Below are 8,623 nucleotides of genomic sequence, written 5' to 3'. Positions count from 1 at the left end.
TAAAAATTATTTTTAGGGAAAGGAGCGAGCGGACGTGTAGTGAGAAGGAGCGCCAAAAAGCCTCCTAACGCTGTTCTGATATATATAAAAGCCCGCTTCGGAGGTTTCTTTCAAATCCTTTCTTTTACTGCTTTTATTGCTTTTTTGGCTGTTGCATTGCATATTTAGAGTTTTCAAATTGTACTGTCCGTACTGCAAAACCGAGCTCCGAGCTCGGCCTCGCAAACGCGAGATGACCTCGGGCACGCGCTAACGCAACGTCAGCCCGGTTCTTAAATGAATCATAACTGATTCCAGAAGATCTCGCCCCAGACGAGATCCCCACTTAATCATATCATATTATATCATATCATATATTATCATAATATTTCTCATCTCAGGCCCAGAGCCCAAAACAACCCTAATTCATACTAAGGTACGTGCATCATATATACGAGACTCATACTCATACAAACCCTAACTATGGCATCGGAGTCTCTTTGGCAGGTACCTCCCCCATCTTGGAGCATCAGCACACCTGTGAAGGAGGCTCACCGATCTTACTGGATGGATCACCTCTACGAACCAAATTCCGGTAAGAACATTTGGCGCCCACCGTGGGGCCGATCAAGACAGCTCTAATCGGCCACCTGCATGGTTTCCACGAGAAGCCACATTAGACGAGGAACAAACGACGAAAATCAATCATCCACCATGGATAGCGAAGCAACACTGAGGAGATTAATTGACCAGGTCGAACAGATGCGTCAACAGCACATCGCCGACCTCTAGAGCATGCGTGACAAGCACGATGGTGACCTAGCGGCAATGCGAGCCGCCAACGACGCCGATCTGGCGGCACTTCGGATCGAAAACGAGCGTACTCGCGCTCAGCTCCCCCGCCACCACTCCAATCAGCCTCATCACTCTGCCACACTTAACGAAGGCGACGAGCATTCCGTCTCTCAACCGCGGGCAACGACCAAGGCACCAACCCCGCGACCCGCTGCAAATCCATCCCACGCATCGACCCACAGGTCGGTCCATGAGCTCAGCAAAGATCCCACCCACCGCGAGGGAGAGCAGGCGGCCTTCCGCCGTCACCCTTTCGTAGACGGCATCATGGAGACACCGCTCCCTCACGGATGGAAGCCTCTCCACCTCGATCGCTACGACGGCACGACGGACCCAGATGAACACATTGACCTGTACACAACGCTGTAGACCCCTGTCGCCACCGGCCCGAAACGGGCTTTCGGCATTCGCGAGGGATGGTTGGACTCGTTTAATTGTTTAAAAATATGGATTGCTAGAATGACGTATTCTCAAACTGAGACCTTGTCAAACGAGCAATTTTATTAAATGATTCACCAATCCATATTAATCCCAAGCGGGACCCTCAATGGATTAGTGGTTTTCGCAAAAGGAGGGTTCGTGGAGTCGCCACCAATGTTTTACTCAAAACATTGGAAAAAGGGATAAGGCAATTGATTTTATAAATCAACTTTGGCCATTACAACCAGAGTTGGGTAAGGGAGTCGGTTACGCGTGGGGAAGGTGTTAGCACCCCACAGCGCCCCTTTCGGGTTCCCTATGACAGATTATTTTCTAAGATAACAGCGTAAAATTACTAAATTACCCCTATTTATTCTAAGCAATTATAAATTAACTATCTACATGATGACAATTTAAATATGCACACAGAAAGCAGTAAAAGAAAGGATTTAAGAAGAAACCTCTTGAAGCGTGCTTTTATATATCGAGTAAAACTGGGAAGCTTTTTGGCGTTCCCTCGCTCTACAAGCTCGCTCGCTCCTTCCTAAAAAAAAAAACTTTTAACTATGGAAATCCGGAGGATTTCCCTTCGACTAGGTTCGATCCTCAAGCAAAATGGCTCGGGGCTCAAGAACTTCGTCGGATCAACTCTCCGAGTGATTTCTAGGGCAGAACACTGCTCAAAAACCCCAGAATACTCAAGGAGAGGGTTAAAACTATCTGAAAAAGTGTGGAATGACGTCCAATTGACGTCATATTTATAGGGAATAGGCGCAATACGGCCTACAGGAGCAATACGGCCGTATTGAAATTTTTGAACTTCAATACGGTCGTATTGAGTTCAATACGGCCGTATTGAAATTCAGAAATTTCAATACGCCCGTATTGGTTTCAGTACGGCCGTATTGAAGTTTCAGAAACTTCAATACGCCGTATTGAGTTCACTGCGGCCGTATTGAAGCTTCAATACGGCCGTATTAAGTTCAGTACGGCCGTATTGGGCTTCATTCCCTCCACTTCCTTATTTTGAGCTATTCTAAGACCTCTAGACCTACAGAGAACCCTCCTAGGGCCTTCCGGGAGTCCTTCTGGCTGATCTTCCTTCAGTCTTCGAGAGTCTTCAAGCTTTATTTCCGACCTGGACAATTTCAGGGGTCTACAGCTGCCCCCCCTTTACTTAGTCGGACGGCCTTTTGGTGTACCGGCTGACAAGTAAAGGAGTTGACCCAATTGTCCGGGTGATGCGCCGACCTTCTGACTTGTAGCGTCTTCCGGTGGAAAATTGTCGAGTAGCCTCTCCAGGTTTTGCTTTGCTTGCTGCCCAAGCTGTAAGCTGTGAGTACCGCCTCTCCAGGCTTAGCTTCACTCTTTGTTCGAGCCGGAAGCTAAGTACCCTTGTGACAATGATAGCAGTGTGAATTTCGCCTCTCCAGGCATAGTCTCGCTCTTTGTTCGAGCCGGAAACTAAGCACCTTTGTGACGACGGTGAGCAGTGTGAGTTTTGCCTCTCCAGGCTTTGCTTTGCTTGTTGCCCAAGCTGGAAGCTGTAAGTACCGTCTCTCCAGGCTTAGCTTCACTCTTTGTTCGAGCCGGAAGCTAAGTACCTTTGTGACAACGGTAAGCGGTGAGTACCCCCTTTCCAGAGATAGCTTCGCTCATTGCCCGAGCCGGAAGCTGCATACCTCCGTGTTTGTGACGACGGGGGTAGCGTGAATATCTCCTTTCCAGGGATTTGTGATGATTTTGTCTCCACAGTCCACGATGCTGCTTCGACGGTTGTTTCTGATTTTGTGCCACTAGGGGCTGGATAACGCAGGGATCCGTCTAGGGGATGTGCAGTTACTCATAGGTTCTTGTGTCCCAACTTTCCATTGCGTAGTTGGTGCCCACTGGGGAATTTCTGATTCCTTTGGGGTGCAGACACAAAGATGCTCTTTCTGATGTCAGCGGTGCCTTATGATTGGCTGACGTCCTTTCGACGTTGGTGGAGTATCCCGGTTATCCTTGTTCGGGTGTCTCTTTTGGTTTTCTGATTTTGCTGCCTCTGTGTAGGCTGTTATCCACTGGGGGATTTTGTCGTTGATTTTGATTAGCCTCTTCTGTTAGGCATATCAGCTTGACGTTCAATGATTGGCTGAGAGCCAGATTCCACTTGGGGAATGATTATTGATTTTTTTTATTTTTCTCCTTTTGCAGGGATGCCTCTTGAGTAGGCGACTGGGGATTTGGGGATCTTATGTATCCCAGAGTATTATTTAGGAAGCCTCTACAGGCTTAGCCTCACTCGACACTTGAGTTGGAGAGCTATCTTCACTGAGGAAGTTTAAGTCCTTTGACTTGGATATTCTGCTTGGGAGATCGTACTTCCATTGGGGATTTTGACGATCTTGCTTGATAACTCTTGCTGGGGATTTTGAATCCAAGGGTATGAGTTGAGGTTCCCTCTGGGGAGTATTATTTCTGCGAGCCTCTCCAGGCTCAATTATTCTGAGAGTATTCTTTCGGCAAGCCTCTCCAGGCTTAGTTATTTTGTATGATGCTGTTGATTTTCTGAATCTTTGCATTTTGCTTGCTGTTGTCATACACAAGCAATTTTCTATTTTTCTATTTTATGCGGTTGCCTCATGGTAAGGTCTTTTGAATGTGCAACTAATGTGTGTGATGCACGCAATGCAAGTTTGTATTTTTTATTCTTTTGTTTAGAAAAGTGTATGGCTCTCCCTATCCTCCTCTTTTTTTGGAGGACTTTCTGTCGTTGATGCGAGGGAGTATTTTTATGAGCCTTTATGCAGGAGATTACGGATTTCATAGGAACCCCTCCAATTTTCTTTATTGACCGATTATTAACAGAGTTTCATACAATTTTTGAAACATCAATTTAAAGGCATAATCACATGGTCAAGAGAGAAAAGAAACAAATGGATATTTTATTGATATTCACAAATGTTTATACAGAAAGATTTACAAAGGGAATTTCTGAAGAATGGCTGGCCGAGGTGGGCTATACATTTTTGGCTTAAACAATTATATCTGTAATTGTCGCTCTTCCCGTTCCCCTAATCGTTTCGGGTGAGATGCCTGAGCCAGGAGTGTAGATACTGCAAGACGCTTGCTTCTAGAAGATTATCACTTGGACCGCCTTTCGGTTTTCGGTTCAAGTGATCGTTGCTTGCTTTACTTTTTGCATCTTATTCTTTTGCCCCTAATTTTTGCCTAGGACATGTCCTAGCGGGGATAATTTTGCCTTTGTTTTGCCTAGTACCCTTGTACTGGCGGGCTTTTTGTTTTGCCCTAACTTTTGCCTAGGATGCCCTTTTTGGGTTTTCATCCTAGCGGGCTGATGCAAGCAACGTCTTCAAGCATAATACTTCTTTACCACGTCAGCGTTGACTGGGTATCGAAGTTCTTCTCCGTCCATGTCTGTGAGAATTAATGCTCCTCCGGAGAAGGCTCGCTTCACCACGTATGGTCCTTCGTAATTTGGGGCCCACTTTCCGATTTTGTCCTTTTGAGCTGGTAGCAATTTCTTCATCACCAGCTCTCCTTCATGGTAGATTCGAGGATGGACTTTCTTGTCAAAAGCCTTTTTGATCTTCCTTTGGTAGGCTTGACCATGGCATATGGCGTTCAGTCGTTTTTCTTCGATAAGGTTCAATTGGTTGTATCGACTTTGAACCCATTCTGCCTCGGAAAGTTTTGCTTCCATGATTACTCTCAGAGACGGTATCTCGACTTCAACCGGCAGAACTGCCTCCATTCCATAAACAAGGGAGAATGGAGTAGCTCCTGTGGATGTACGTACTGAAGTCCTATAACCATGGAGAGCGAAGGGTAGCATCTCATGCCAGTCTTTGAATGAGACAACCATCTTTTGTACTATCTTCTTGATATTCTTATTGGCTGCCTCGACTGCCCCATTCATCTTTGGTCGATATGGGGAAGAGTTATGGTGCTGAATTTTGAACTCTTTGCACAGTTCTTCCACCATCTTATTGTTCAAATTGGATCCATTATCAGTGATGATTTTGTCGGGAATACCGTATCTGCATATGATATTCTTTCTGATGAAGGACGTTACCACCTTTCGGGTCACATGAGCATACGATGCCGCTTCTACCCATTTGGTGAAATAGTCAATGGCCACAAGGATGAACCTATGTCCGTTGGATGCTTTTGGCTCGATGGGTCCAATAACATCCATGCCCCACATTGCGAATGGCCATGGTGAAGCCAAAACATTGAGTGGCGTTGGTGGGACATGAATGTTGTCGGCATATGCTTGACACTTGTGGCATTTCCGGACGTATTGGTAACAATCCCTTTCAATGGTCGACCAATAATATCCTGCTCTGAGGATTTTCTTAGCCATTGCAGGCCCGGGAATATGGGTACCGAAAACCCCCTCATGTATTTCTTTGATTACATTTTGAGCTTCGACTTGGTCTATGCACCTCAACAAGACCGAGTCATAATTCTTTTTGTAGAGGGTTTCTCCAATCAACAGAAATCCCATGGCCCTTCTTCGGATATGCTTTTTATCATTATCGCTAGCCATATCAGGATATTCCCCTTTTGACAGATATTGTTTGATGTCATGGAACCATGGATAATCATCAACAGCTTCATCTATCAGTAGGCAGAACGCTTGCTTATCGTGTCGCCGGATATTGATGATGGGCATTTCATGATCTTTATCCAAGGCGAACATCGATGATAGTGTAGCAAGGGCGTCAGCGAACTGATTTTCCTCCCTTGGGATATATTCAAATACGACATTTTGAAAGAATTGTATCAGGTCTTTGATATGTTCAACGTATGGTATCAGCTTAGGATTTCGGACTTCCCATTCACCTCGCAGTTGGTGGATGACTAAAGCCGAATCTCCGAATACTTTGAGCTTTAGGATACCATTGTTGATTGCTGCTTGGATTCCTAACGCGCAAGCCTCGTATTCGGCCATGTTATTTGTACAGTCGAAGTTGAGTCTTGCCGTTAGGGGGATATGCTTTCCTTGTGGGGAGATTAATATTGTTCCAATCCCCTGTCCAAGCATGTTGGAGGCTCCATCAAAGTACATGGTCCACGTATCATCCTTGGGATCTTCATGTTGTAAATGCATTATATCCTCATCGGGGAAATCATCCTGAAGGGATTGATAGTCATTGGTCGGCCCGTGTGCTAGGTAATCAGCTAAGGTACTACCCTTGATGGCCTTTTGTGTGACATGTATGATGTCAAATTCTGATAATTGCACTTGCCATCGGGCAATCTTCCCAGTGATTATTGGTTTGTCGAACACGTACTTAATTGGGTCCATTTTGGAAACCAACCAAGTAGTATGCCTTATCATGTACTGCCTGAGCCTTTGTGTTGCCCACGCTAACGCACAACAAGTCTTTTCTAATGGCGTGTAGCGGGTTTCATAATCAAGGAACTTTTTGCTCAGGTAGTAGATGGCTTGTTCTTTCTTTCTAGTTTCGTCCTGTTGCCCTAGCACGGCTCCCATGGACTCATCAAGCACTGTCAGATAGAGGATTAATGGCCTTCCCTCGACAGGTGGCACCAATACTGGTGGATTGGCCAAGCACTGTTTGACTTTGTCAAAAGCTCGTTGACAATTCTCATCCCAAGTTTCGGAATGATTCTTGCGCAACAGCTTGAATATTGGTTTGCACGTGTCAGTCAACTGTGCGATGAACCTTGCGACGTAGTTCACCCTGCCGAGGAATCCTCTAATTTCTTTCTCAGTTTTAGGAGGAGGCATTTCCATTATTGCCTTTACTTTATCGGGGTCCACCTCTATGCCTTTTTCACTGACAATGAACCCAAGAAGCTTACCCGACCGAACTCCGAAAGTACACTTAGCCGGGTTTAGCTTAAGCTGATACTTACGAAGCCGATTGAATAATTTTCTCAAATATTGGATGTGGTCCATTTCGTCTTTTGACTTTGCGATCATGTCATCCACGTATACTTCAATTTCTTTGTGGATCATATCGTGGAATAGCGTCACCATCGCTCGTTGGTAGGTGGCACCCGCATTTTTAAGTCCAAAAGGCATCACCCTGTAGCAGAAAGTTCCCCAAGGTGTAATGAAAGAAGTTTTCTCGCGGTCTTCTATATTCATCTTGATTTGATTATATCCCGAGTATCCATCCATAAAGGAATAGAGCGTGTTTGTGGCTGTGTGATCCACGAGTGTATCAATATGTGGCAAGGGAAAATCGTCCTTTGGACTGGCACGATTCAAATCCCTATAATCAACACACACTCTAACCTTCCCATTCTTTTTGACGACTGGCACAATGTTAGCCAGCCATTCGGGATACTGGGATACAACCAAGAATCCCGCGTCCAATTGTTTTTCTACCTCCTCCTTAATCTTTAAGGACCATTCGGGCTTGATTCGTCGAAGCTTTTGCTTAATGGGTCGAAACCCCTCTTTCAAGGGCAACTTGTGTTCGACAATGTTGGAGTCCAACCCGGGCATATCATGGTACGACCATGCAAATACGTCCTTGTATTCCCTCAATAATTGAATCAATTGTGTTTTTATTCCATCACTGATACGGGTCCCAATGTTGACCTCTTTCAATTCTTGATCCTGCCCCAGATTCACGGTCTCCAATTCTTCTTGATTCGGTTGGAGTAGACGAGCTTCTTGATCTAGCAGTCTTTGCAGATCCGGAGAGATGGTCTCCTCATCACTGTCCAACTCAACCCATTCACCCTCGGCTTTCGGATCCCGGTCAGAGCGAGCAATCACAGACATAATTATTTATTGGTTCTGTTTAGGTTTAGAGTTTATTAATATTAATGAGAGAGAGAGAATAGAACAAAATGAGAGAATAATGTGTGAAAAAAAATGCCTCTTTATTGATATATGAGTGTAAAACTGTACAAAACCCTTTATTTACATGAAAAGGTCCTCATGATCTCGGGTACTGATCATGAGTCCCTAAAAGAAAAAAATGTGGAGGGGCCCTATCATGGCTTGCCCTTCTCTCTACTCCTGCTGCGGTAGAGGATTCTTGCTCACGTCGGGCGCCGTCGAATCGAAAGTGACCCACCCAGCATCGATAAGGTCTTGGACCTTATACTTGAGAGCTCGGCAGTTCTCCGTTGAATGCCCCTGTGCCCCCGAATGGTATAGACATTTGTCTTGTGGATTGTACCAATCGGGGTAGGGTGGATTCACCTTCTTTGGTGGAATGTAAGCTATAAGACGCGCCTCCACTAGTTTCGGCAGGAGATCGCTATAAGTGGTCGGAAGTCTATCAAACTTCTTCACAGAGTTGTTTTGCGATTTGCCTGACTTCGAAGCGGAAGAAGACGGAGCAATGGTTACAGCGTTGACTCCTCCTTCTTT

The sequence above is a fragment of the Cajanus cajan genome, chromosome 1 (assembly GCF_000230855.2).
Source record: "Cajanus cajan strain Asha chromosome 1, NIPB_CcT2T_4, whole genome shotgun sequence".
Taxonomy (NCBI): Eukaryota; Viridiplantae; Streptophyta; class Magnoliopsida; order Fabales; family Fabaceae; genus Cajanus; species Cajanus cajan.
This window is presented reverse-complemented; position numbering follows the sequence as displayed.